This window comes from Apis dorsata, unplaced genomic scaffold, assembly GCF_000469605.1.
Source record: "Apis dorsata unplaced genomic scaffold, Apis dorsata 1.3 scaffold_82, whole genome shotgun sequence".
Classification (NCBI taxonomy): domain Eukaryota; kingdom Metazoa; phylum Arthropoda; class Insecta; order Hymenoptera; family Apidae; genus Apis; species Apis dorsata.
In genome coordinates this window covers 938755-948703 of record NW_006263380.1, presented here as the reverse complement: position 1 = coordinate 948703, position 9949 = coordinate 938755, and the positions used below count along the sequence as shown (strand labels likewise).

The window sequence follows — 9949 nt, the reverse complement described above, 5'->3', positions numbered from 1 at the left end:
AAAAAAAAAAAAATCAGACACACCGATTATTTCCTTTAATTACGCGTTCCTCGCGAGTCTTTCACTTTTTCCTCGATCTTCGAACGGTTTGTTAATAATTATTAAAAAAAAGTTATTAAAAAAAAAATTTCTCCTTCCCTCTTTCGTAGACCTTTTCTCTTCTTTTTATTTCGCGTGTTTGTTTCGTCGCTTCAAATGAACACAACCGGAGGAAATTCACTATCGAAACTCTCACTTCTCCTCTTCCCTTATAAATCCATCGATCCAATTTGTCTTCGATCGTTCGTTTCGTCGTTCTTCTCTCTTTAAAGTGTCACTTTTTTTTTTCTTTTTTTCCGAAGAAATCGAATCCTTTCCCGGCTATCGTACGTCCATTCTAAAATTTCGTTTCATCTCTTCGCTCTCCTCCGCTCTTCTTCCCGTTCTATCCGTTTGAGAAAAACCGAAGTGGGGAGCCGAATGAAAGAATGAAACCAAAGTTGCGTTGGATGAATAGGTTGATGGTGGAGTATCTACTGATGTACGAGCAATGATGTAGGACGTCTTATACGAGCCAATACCTGGCCACCGGTCTCCACTTATCAGCTACTAACAATAACGTTTGTTCATTTCATTTGCGAGAAAATGGACTGATTACGTCACGCGTAATGCTTCCTTCATCGGCCTGTTTTCATACTCTTTTAATATCGATCGTAATATCCACGCTTTTCTTCCGCTTCACCTTTTCCTCCTTCGCGATTTTCATCCTCCTTCTCATCTCGAACAATCCACGCACAATCCTTTCTCACTCTCCGCACGAATATATTTCCCCACAAATTTTTTCTCCCGCTTTCTCCTTTCTTTTTCTCTTTTCTAAACTCGTGAAACAATTAAAAAAAAGAAAAAAAAAACCAAGGATTTTTTACCTTAACAACAACTATCCACGATCTCTTCTTAGACTACCGGTCATCTTCAGGAACTTTTTTTTTTTTTTTTTGAATCGACGCACTGTTTGGAAACCTCGGATCGAAAATCACCGTATTCTTATAGTATCGCGAGCCACCTCGCGATTCGTCGATGGGACATTAAATGCCTCTGCTATCTGCCTCCGTTCTTTTTAATTGCAAAAGCGGGCGGGGAAAGAAGAAGAAGAAGAAGAAGAAAAAAGAATCTTTTCGAAGAAATAGAGGAAAACAAGATTCACGTGATACACTTGTCACCCTGAATTCGCACTATCTGTTTCTCGTCGTCGACGAGGAGGTGCGCCGCTCTGTTTCACCGATAACGGTTCCCCGCGTCATCGCGCCACGCGATCTTTCCGATCTTTCACCGATCTCGTACCGCTTCGAACCGTCGAAAGTCCCTGCGGCCACGTCTTATCAACGGCCAGCCATCTCCTTATCGTTGCTCGCACGCTCGAAATCGCTGATCGCGGCCGAAAGCGAGCGAAGCGGGATCCTTCGCTTTGCGAATATTTCTGCGCTCGATTGGCAGGGCGTCGAGCGATCGATAATTGCCTTCTTTTATCGATCACGCCGACTCGATCGCTCCAACGAGCGAAAATCGTCCTTTTTCGAGATAAGCGGTCTATGTTTGTTTCCGATAGGGAGATTTCCAGATTGTTCTTTCGCCAATTTCGATATACCTTGGATCGATATATTGGCTCGATACGAAGCAGTATAGATGTATATGTGGTAATAATAAAAAATTATTAGACGGATATTCGGTAGCGCGAGATATGGAAAGTCGTATAGTAGAGTCAATTTGCACACTTTATCTATATTGTATTACTTAGTATTAGTTTCGTGGATACTCGAATACGTGTTTCGTTACGTTTGCTCGGGTATCAAAGCCACGTATTATGATTTATCTCGAACGACTTATCTTTTCTCCGAGTCTCTTTCTTTCTCTCTCTCTCTCTCTTGCTGATTTATCAAGCTTAGGAAACCTTGACGTCACTTTTACGATCGAAAAAGTGACGTTTCGAAAAAAAATGGCGAATTTAATCAGACGAGAATCTTTATTCCATTCTCTTAGATTTCGTGGATCGATTCTCCTCCTCCTATGGGAAAAATATTCTTTGTCCAAAGTATTCGGGCAGAGTCGTCGTCGAAAGAGATTGAAGCCGGAAAGGGTCGATCAACACCGGTAAACGTTGAATCGCATTAGCTGTTAGTAATTTATTCGCATTATAATGGCGCTATCCCATAGCAGAAGAGGTCGTATCGTTTGTAGGCGTCAATTGAGAACGATATTAATTCTCGAGAGGAGCGACATGCTCGAAAGCATGGCCTCACGTGTGTTTGCACAACTATAACACTCGCGTTTACGTCTATTCTTCTATTTCCACTTCGTTTTTTCTTTTTTTTTTTTTTTTTTTCATAAAAACACGTCCAACCATTTTCATCCTCGAATGCCGTAAAAATTCTCGCGAATTATCCAATTATTCGTTTGAATTGGCGGTGTAACACGTTCCCCGCAGGCAGTTTAAAAACATCGCGAAACATGACGTTTCGTGATGACTTTAAATGGACGGTGGAAAAAAAAGAAGAAGAAGAAGAAGAAGAAAAATTCATTAAGCTTCCCAGCGATGACGACCGATTGCATGCAAATCGAGTCTTCGAACAGGTTTCCGTATCCGATCACATGGAAAATCTCGTTCTGCTCGTATGACTGCCATTGTCATACTTGATTAATTGCTTGCAACGTAATACGGGATAATCCCGACTCGACATATAAATTTATAAAATAGAAGGAGAAAAGTACTTAAAAAAACAAGTTCCACGAATGCATACATAATTGAAATTCATCAACGAATATTTTTAAAACAGTCTCATTTATACACGTGTCGTGAATATATATATATATATATATATATATGAATATATCATACGAAGTATATTTTAAAGAAAGAAAAAACAAAGATAGATACCTATTATACTTTCTAAAAAGAAAGAAAGAAAGAAGGAAAGAAAAAAGAAAAGGTATATATATTCTACCTCTTTGAAGAAAACCAACCAGCAGTCTCGTTTGTCGCGACGTTTGCACGATCGATGCGCAAATCTCGTCCTTCTTCCGTTCGAGACGCTCGATCTCCCCTGACACGACATCAGCTGCCCACTTCCGGTTATCGCCACTCACCTTTCCCCAAAGTTTAAAACGGATCAAAAGCGGCGCATTAATATGATCGGGCGCGTTAAAGCGTACTGTAGATCGAGCCTCTTATTGCGAGCTGTCCAACCGTACCGTCCACGGCTTCGATAACGAGCTTTTAATTAAACTAACGAGATCGAACGAGCCACCAGTTCCTCGCTCGGCCTATAAGATTTTTCGACGATCGTCCACCGAGACAGGAATATTCTTTTCTCTCTCTCTTTTCTTTTTTCTTTTTTTAATTTCTTTCAGTTTTTATTTTATTAACGAGATTGATCGAATCGACGAGCTGGATGGGAACGAAGTTCGAGATTGTTGCTTCGAAAATTTCGAAAATTTTTAAGCGGATCTTCCAAGATTGTACGAGCTTTCCTATATCGAATAACGCGATTAGGATTTCTTTTCTGTATTCTCGGGAATATCGATTACCTACTATTATCTGTTGCATCTTTAATCCGTGTCCATACGGGATTAGTCGAGGTATAATAATTGGATTATTGGTTTAACGTTCGATACCTGTCTTCTATCTGGTTAGATAAATACTTATCTATTTATTATCGTCCGCAGTGATTAATCGAGTAATAACACTCGATACTCGCGCATTCTTTCGTGGAATTTTTTTTCTTTTCGTGGAATTATTTCGTCGCAAAATTCATCGAATCGAGGAAGCGTCTCAAACGTTTCTTCTTCAAAATTCAAATTGATTAATTCGCGTTTAAACGCTGTACTCGGAAGGCATTACAATACGGAGAAGAATCGTGGAGGAGAATCGGCGAGATCCGCGATTTCAAGATCGTCTTTCGTTCAGGAAACGGGAAATCCGATACACCGCGAGGAATCGTTACGAGTTCCCGCGATTAACTCTCTGGTTCCGCGATCACCAGATTAATTCGGTGACCTTACGTGCTCCACGCAAGGTGAATTAACCTTGCACTGGTCAACGTTATCCGTGGGAATTAAAGAACGAGGAACGGGGCCGTTCCTCTACCAATGAGACGATTATTCATAACAACCAAATATTCATATATTTAATAAATAAACCAAAAGTTTATCCTCGTCGAAGTTATTATCCTCGTCGCTATTCCAATTAAAGAATAGATAGCCGTTTTGTTCGAGTCAAGTATTTTCTTTGCCATAGAATTTCTGCCCCAAAGAAGGCACGCGGAGGAATTAAGATTCCAGCGAAACGAAGAAATTCTCGAAGAAACCAATATTTTTCCATTCATCGATACGATATATATATATATATATATATATATATATATATATAGAATTCTTCGTATAATATACGCGCCTAATTTTCTTTCCAGGGATATTTATTAACGTTTGTTCTCCATTTTCGACTCGTAACATTAAATATTTAAATATATTTTTCATTAACGAATTCCACGAACGAGCGTGTTCTCGATTAACGAGTTAACACGCCAAGGCTACGAGTGTTTTTCTTTCCGTTCCCATAAATTTTACAATTAATACGCGTAATACGCCTCTCAACCTTTTCGATAAACGACCATGATAGGTTGATAATAGGCTGAATTGAAATTGAAGACAGAAGGGTAAACACAGCGTGGCGTAAACATTGGACAGAGACACGAGGAAAATATATCGGGTCCCGTTCGCGTTAATAGGGCTACGCGATAAATTGCAGCTGGTGATCGATGATAGGTGATTGACAAGTATCGCGACAAAATAACTATTAGAATTACTTAGGTGTGTGTTTTTCAGTGATGAAACTGCCATGATAAATGACCGATTGAACGGTAAAAAACACGTTCGGTCGGTGATTATACAAGACGATCGCATATACGTATATATATATATACACGAATCAATTTTATCGATCCTGATCCCGATAACTCGTTCCAACTTATTTGAACTTGGACAATTGCCCTTGAAATATATATATATATATATATATATATATATATATACGTGTGTATGTTTTTTTAATTCACGAGATAAATCGATATTTTTCCAATATTTTTGAATACACGGCCGGCGCCAGAAGGCTAGCTCGCGAATGACTAGCTCAAACAAAAACGTAATCATGTTTTAGCCGAGAATCATCTTTAGAGAGATACGCTACCTTGAGAATCGGCCACGTGATTCGTTTCGTTCTATAATCGTCTCTCGATTACGTTCGTTTTTTCCAACTATCATCGACGCGCTCATTCTTCTTTCCTACGCGTCGCAGAACAGATATAACGCGCACGTTTCGATCATTACGTGGAATACGATAATTTTATACAATGTAACATGTATGATTGTCTTATAATTATAACTTCGATTATAATTATATAGTTAGTCGAGTTATGAAAAAGAGCGAGAAAGACTCACCTGGTAGAATCCTGGCGACCGACGCCACCGCCGATGCTGCTGCTCTGGGTGCTGACCCTGACCAGGGTGACGTACCTGGGCAGGCTGGACAATGTTCCCGTGTTCCTCTGCTCCAGCAAGGGTGAGTCGGCCGTGTTCGGGTTCTCCTGCAGCTGTTGCTGCCTTCTATCCTCGTTATCCTTCTCCTCCTCCTCCTCGATGGTGCCAGGAAGACGGAACAGCTTCTGTGGCTCCTCCATGCCACCCGATTGCCAACTCGCTTCACGCGTACGAATGAACCTCCATTGAAAATATCAAACTCATCCTTCCCACTCGCCCTCCTACTTTTCTTTCTTTCTCTCCCCCTCCTCCCTCCCCCTCTCTCCCTCCTTTTCTTCCCTCCCTCTTTCTTTAATATTTATTCGTATCACCACAGATCTTTTTACCTTTCTTCTTTCCTTTTTCTCCGATTTCCAATCGAATTCTCGTTTCACTTTTCAAGTCTATTGTATCGTCCTTTTCTCCGTGAAAGAAAGAAAGAAAGAAAGAGAGAAAGAAAGAAAGAAAGAAAAAAAAAGAAGAAGAAATCAAATCAACTTTCGGAATCACGAACGGCGACGATGACTTTTTTTCGTCCAGGATGAATGAAGTCGGTGGAAGTGGCCACGCGACGATGACTCACGGCCGTTGGAGAGCAAAGTTCTGTTTTCTGCCATCGTTTCTTCGTTTCCTCTCACTTTCCTCCGGCATCCACACCGCCCTTCCGTTCGCGGAATCCCACCATTCCTCGTCCCTACGGTCGGTGTCACTGTTTAATCCATGTGTTTATGTGCGCTATTTCTTTTGTATCGTTCTCTTTTTCGTCTCTTCTTTTCTTCTCTTTTCTTTTTGTTTCTTTTTTTTATTTTTTTTTTCTCCCTCCCTTCCCTATTATTCGCCCTACGCGAGGTCTCATTGGTCGATCGATACGAAACGAAGGAGGTATAAGGGGGGTGAACAGGATGCCGATGAATTTGCGTCACGCTTAAGGCAAGGTTCCGGACGATGTGACGATGACGCGATACTTGTTTCCGGTTTCTAGAGAATTTTCAAGAATTATCGATCTTTTCTTTCCCTTTTTTTTCTTTTTTCTTTCTTTTTTTTTTTTTTTTTTTTCACAAGTGTAATAATCGATATGGCCAAAAACGCGTGCGTTATCTTTTTTTCTCCATCCTTTTTTCTTTCTAATCGCGATTCATTTATTTTCTTTCCGTATCTATCATCGGTATCCAAGTAACGATTCTAACGATCTAAAAATATCAGTGTTGCGATTTATTATTTCGCAACATTTTTCTCTCTCTCTCTCTCTCTCTCTTTTCTTCCTCTCTTATCGAACGAAGAAAGAATGTTTGGATCGAGAGAAACGGAATCGTTCGCATTCTTGCTCCGACATGGTTCGAATTTGAAAGATAAAAAAAAAAAAGAAGAAGAAGAAAAATAATGGGACGAGAAAAAATGCGGAGCTGGAGGGAATGGGAACAATGCTCAGATTAGACCGTTGATGAGCTATTGCATAATTTTGCAGATTTTTATCGATTAAAAGGAGTCGTAATATCTGAATCATGCGAGAACCGCACGTAATCGTCGAGCAGAATTTTCGAAGTCGATCGAAGGAAATAATAGTTTCGCGGTAAATCTGAGACGATCGTTTCCACGACTATTTCCCTACTTGTCGAATATTTTATTATTATACCGGGAATAATATTACGACCGGCGAGAAAACTTAACTGACGTATACTCTTGACAGAGGCACAACGTAAAAATGCAAATATCTGCACAAATACCGCTTATCTCGCTCTCAGGTGACATAAATTATATTATACCAGATTTCGTGATTCATATCTCTTCGCGAGCGCGTTTTTATCGCGGTCTTGTCAACTTTTGCGATAACTTTTGGACGGAGACGAGAGGAGAAAAAGAAGAAGAAGAAGAATAAGAAGCAAAAAGTTGTATCTACGTTTCGAGGAACGATCCATAAATCATGGACGGTGGTACCGTTATCCGAATGCGAAAAGAGCGAAAGTATAGACCGTTAGTCGGGCCGAAAAAAAAAAGAAAAAAGAAAAGGCGAAAAAAAGAAAGTCGATGGTCTTTTTATTATTTTCTTTCTTTTTTTTTCTTTTCTTAATCCCAGGCGAAAACAAGAAACGATGAAAACGATTTTCTTTCGACGATCGATCATAAACGCGTAACGTTCGTTCCATTCGTTTCGTTTTTCGATTTTCAAACGATCTCTCCGCGAGAATCGAATATTATTATTGAATGAATTTCTCTAAAAACGCCTTTTGAAGCATGGAATGCTGAGAAACAAAATATCAAGCGAATATTCTCCGCGTGTGAAAATTTATTTCTAAATCTAAGAATAAAAAGAAAAAGAAGAAGAGAAAACTGAACGGAGCAAAACAAAAGATCGAAACAAAATGAAATAAATGGAAAGAGGGAAGCTTTTCTCTCCCGGCCAAAGTGAAAATGATCGATGAAAAATCCTACGAACCCGTTTTATATCAAAGATAGCAACGAGCGATAGGGATCCAAGGTATGCGTATATCGGATCGTCACTTGTGACTTCGAGGCTTTCCCGCGTTTTCCAGCTGGAGCAGCGCACGTAAGCGCGTCGCACTCGCAACTGTTTCAGATTCCCCCGTTCGGCCGTTGCACGAGATTGTGCCAACGGATGCCATGGCGTTTACGGCGTCTTATGGCGGGGATAATGCAGACGCACGGTGCCACATACACACGCGTTACACGCCTGCCACGTGTGCCTGAAACGCGCCGATTATTCGCGAATTTCGCCGGATGCGAAACCCCCCCTCTCCCTCCCTCCCTCCCACCAACCTCGTTCGAATTTTTCGCCCGGCTTCGATTTGTCCCTACTTTTCCTTCCTTCTCTATCGAACGCAATTTCTTTTCTTTTCTTTTCTTTTCTTTCTTTTTTTTTTTTTATCGATAATCCAGAAAAGAATGAAGAATTGGATCGAAACGTTAAACATTTTTTTTCGAGAATGGACGACGATCGAGGATTTTACGCGAACAGGGATAGATCTTTTTTTTTTTACGACGGATTTTCGAAAGGATTCGTCAACGAACGAAGATTTATTCATGTTTAAGAGTATATAATGCATCTGAAAGGCTATTCGAAAAGATTTTAGAAAAAATGCTACGGTTGTTAGAAACCGATCTAACACCTCTTACCTCCGCGAATAGAGCCTTCCGATAACAAGATTTCTCTAACAAAAACTTCACTTTTGTCCCGAGTTTCAATTAAAATAAAAAATGGAGCTGTTCAGAAACCAATACGAGAGAGATAAAAAAAAAATCATCGGAAGAGTGATATTCTAACCGAACCAGGTATGCCTTCTCTCACGCACGCGAGATTAAAAACAATATTCTTCCAACCAAAAAAGTTCCTTCGAGCAATTTGGAACTCCCTTTCAAATCCCTCGAGTGTTTGTTAACAAACAAGTGAACCATGTCGCGAGCACTCGTCGCACTCGAGGACCTCCCCTTTCTACGTTTTTAATTGAAAAAAACCTCGACCGTTCTTTTTAACTACGTTTGGCCAACGTGAAGAGAAAGATAGAGAGAGAGACGGTTTATCGATGGGTATCGTATAATTACTCGAGGTTTAATCGTGTGCGTGATCGCCGCCACGAGGAGCAGAGGGACGTTTCCGGTAGGGGAATAGCGTAGAGAAACTTGAGCACGTGAGCATTAGAGGTTCGGTTGATCGAGTTCGGTTGCTCGGCAATGATTCTTGCGGTTCAATTCGCGTTATCCACAGATGATCCGTATCCGTCAAGTAATTGGATAATCGTGTTACACACCGTCGATTTGTCCGTCCGAGAAACTCGCTCGAGTGCAAGTTTCAATTTGCGTAAATACTCGAGATGGTTTGTTGTTCCTTTGCTTCGAATATATTGCTATTGTTTCATCTTGGGGGATTGTTACGGCTTCTTAAAGGAGAAAATGGGGAAGAGGAGTGATTCTTCCGGAACGAACGGGGGGGGATCGATATTTGAATCGAAAGATTTTGAGTGGAAAGATGATCGATAAAAGATCGGAGGAGAAGAGAAGAACTTTATCTTTCGTGTTCGATAAGGAAATTTTTTGAGAAATTATTGTATTTACGCGCGTGTTACGCATCTGATTTACGATATTTATTGCAAAAGCGGTAATCGACGAAGAGTTTAGACAGAGTTTTCCAAGAATTTCAACTTCCTCTCCTTCTCGTTCCCCTGGCAAATTCTTTAGACTTTGATTTAAACGATTCACCTCGAGTGAATCGTTAAGACCACTTGTTTCGAGAGTGTTAAAGTACGATTGGAAAAATCATTAGAATCACTTACTTCGTATTTTCCTTAAGTCGACGCGTTTCCGCGTTACGAAAGATAAAAGATCGCAAAGAGANGACGAGAATTCTTCCTTTCGCCTTTATCCTTCCTCGGTGATTAAACGATTTCTA

The 9949-nt window shown here is 40.4% G+C and overlaps 1 protein-coding gene and 1 pseudogene across 5 annotated transcripts in view; both read right to left on the bottom strand.

Annotated features, from left to right (window-relative positions):
• The window catches only part of LOC102678435, a 15269-nt pseudogene extending 7086 nt beyond the window's left edge, over window positions 1-8183 (bottom strand).
• The window catches only part of LOC102680039, a 34268-nt gene that overhangs the window by 3482 nt on the left and 20837 nt on the right, over window positions 1-9949 (bottom strand). For 2 of the 5 annotated variants that reach the window (XM_006611063.2, XM_031508305.1), the window contains exon 10: window positions 6074-6241. The exons of 1 other annotated variant lie outside the window; for it this stretch is intronic. The gene's annotated coding sequence lies outside the window, so the exon portion shown is untranslated. Of the gene's footprint in view, window positions 1-5613; window positions 5749-6073; window positions 6242-9949 lie in introns of those variants that run through there. 2 more of the 5 variants (XM_031508301.1, XM_031508303.1) reach the window with 2 other exon arrangements.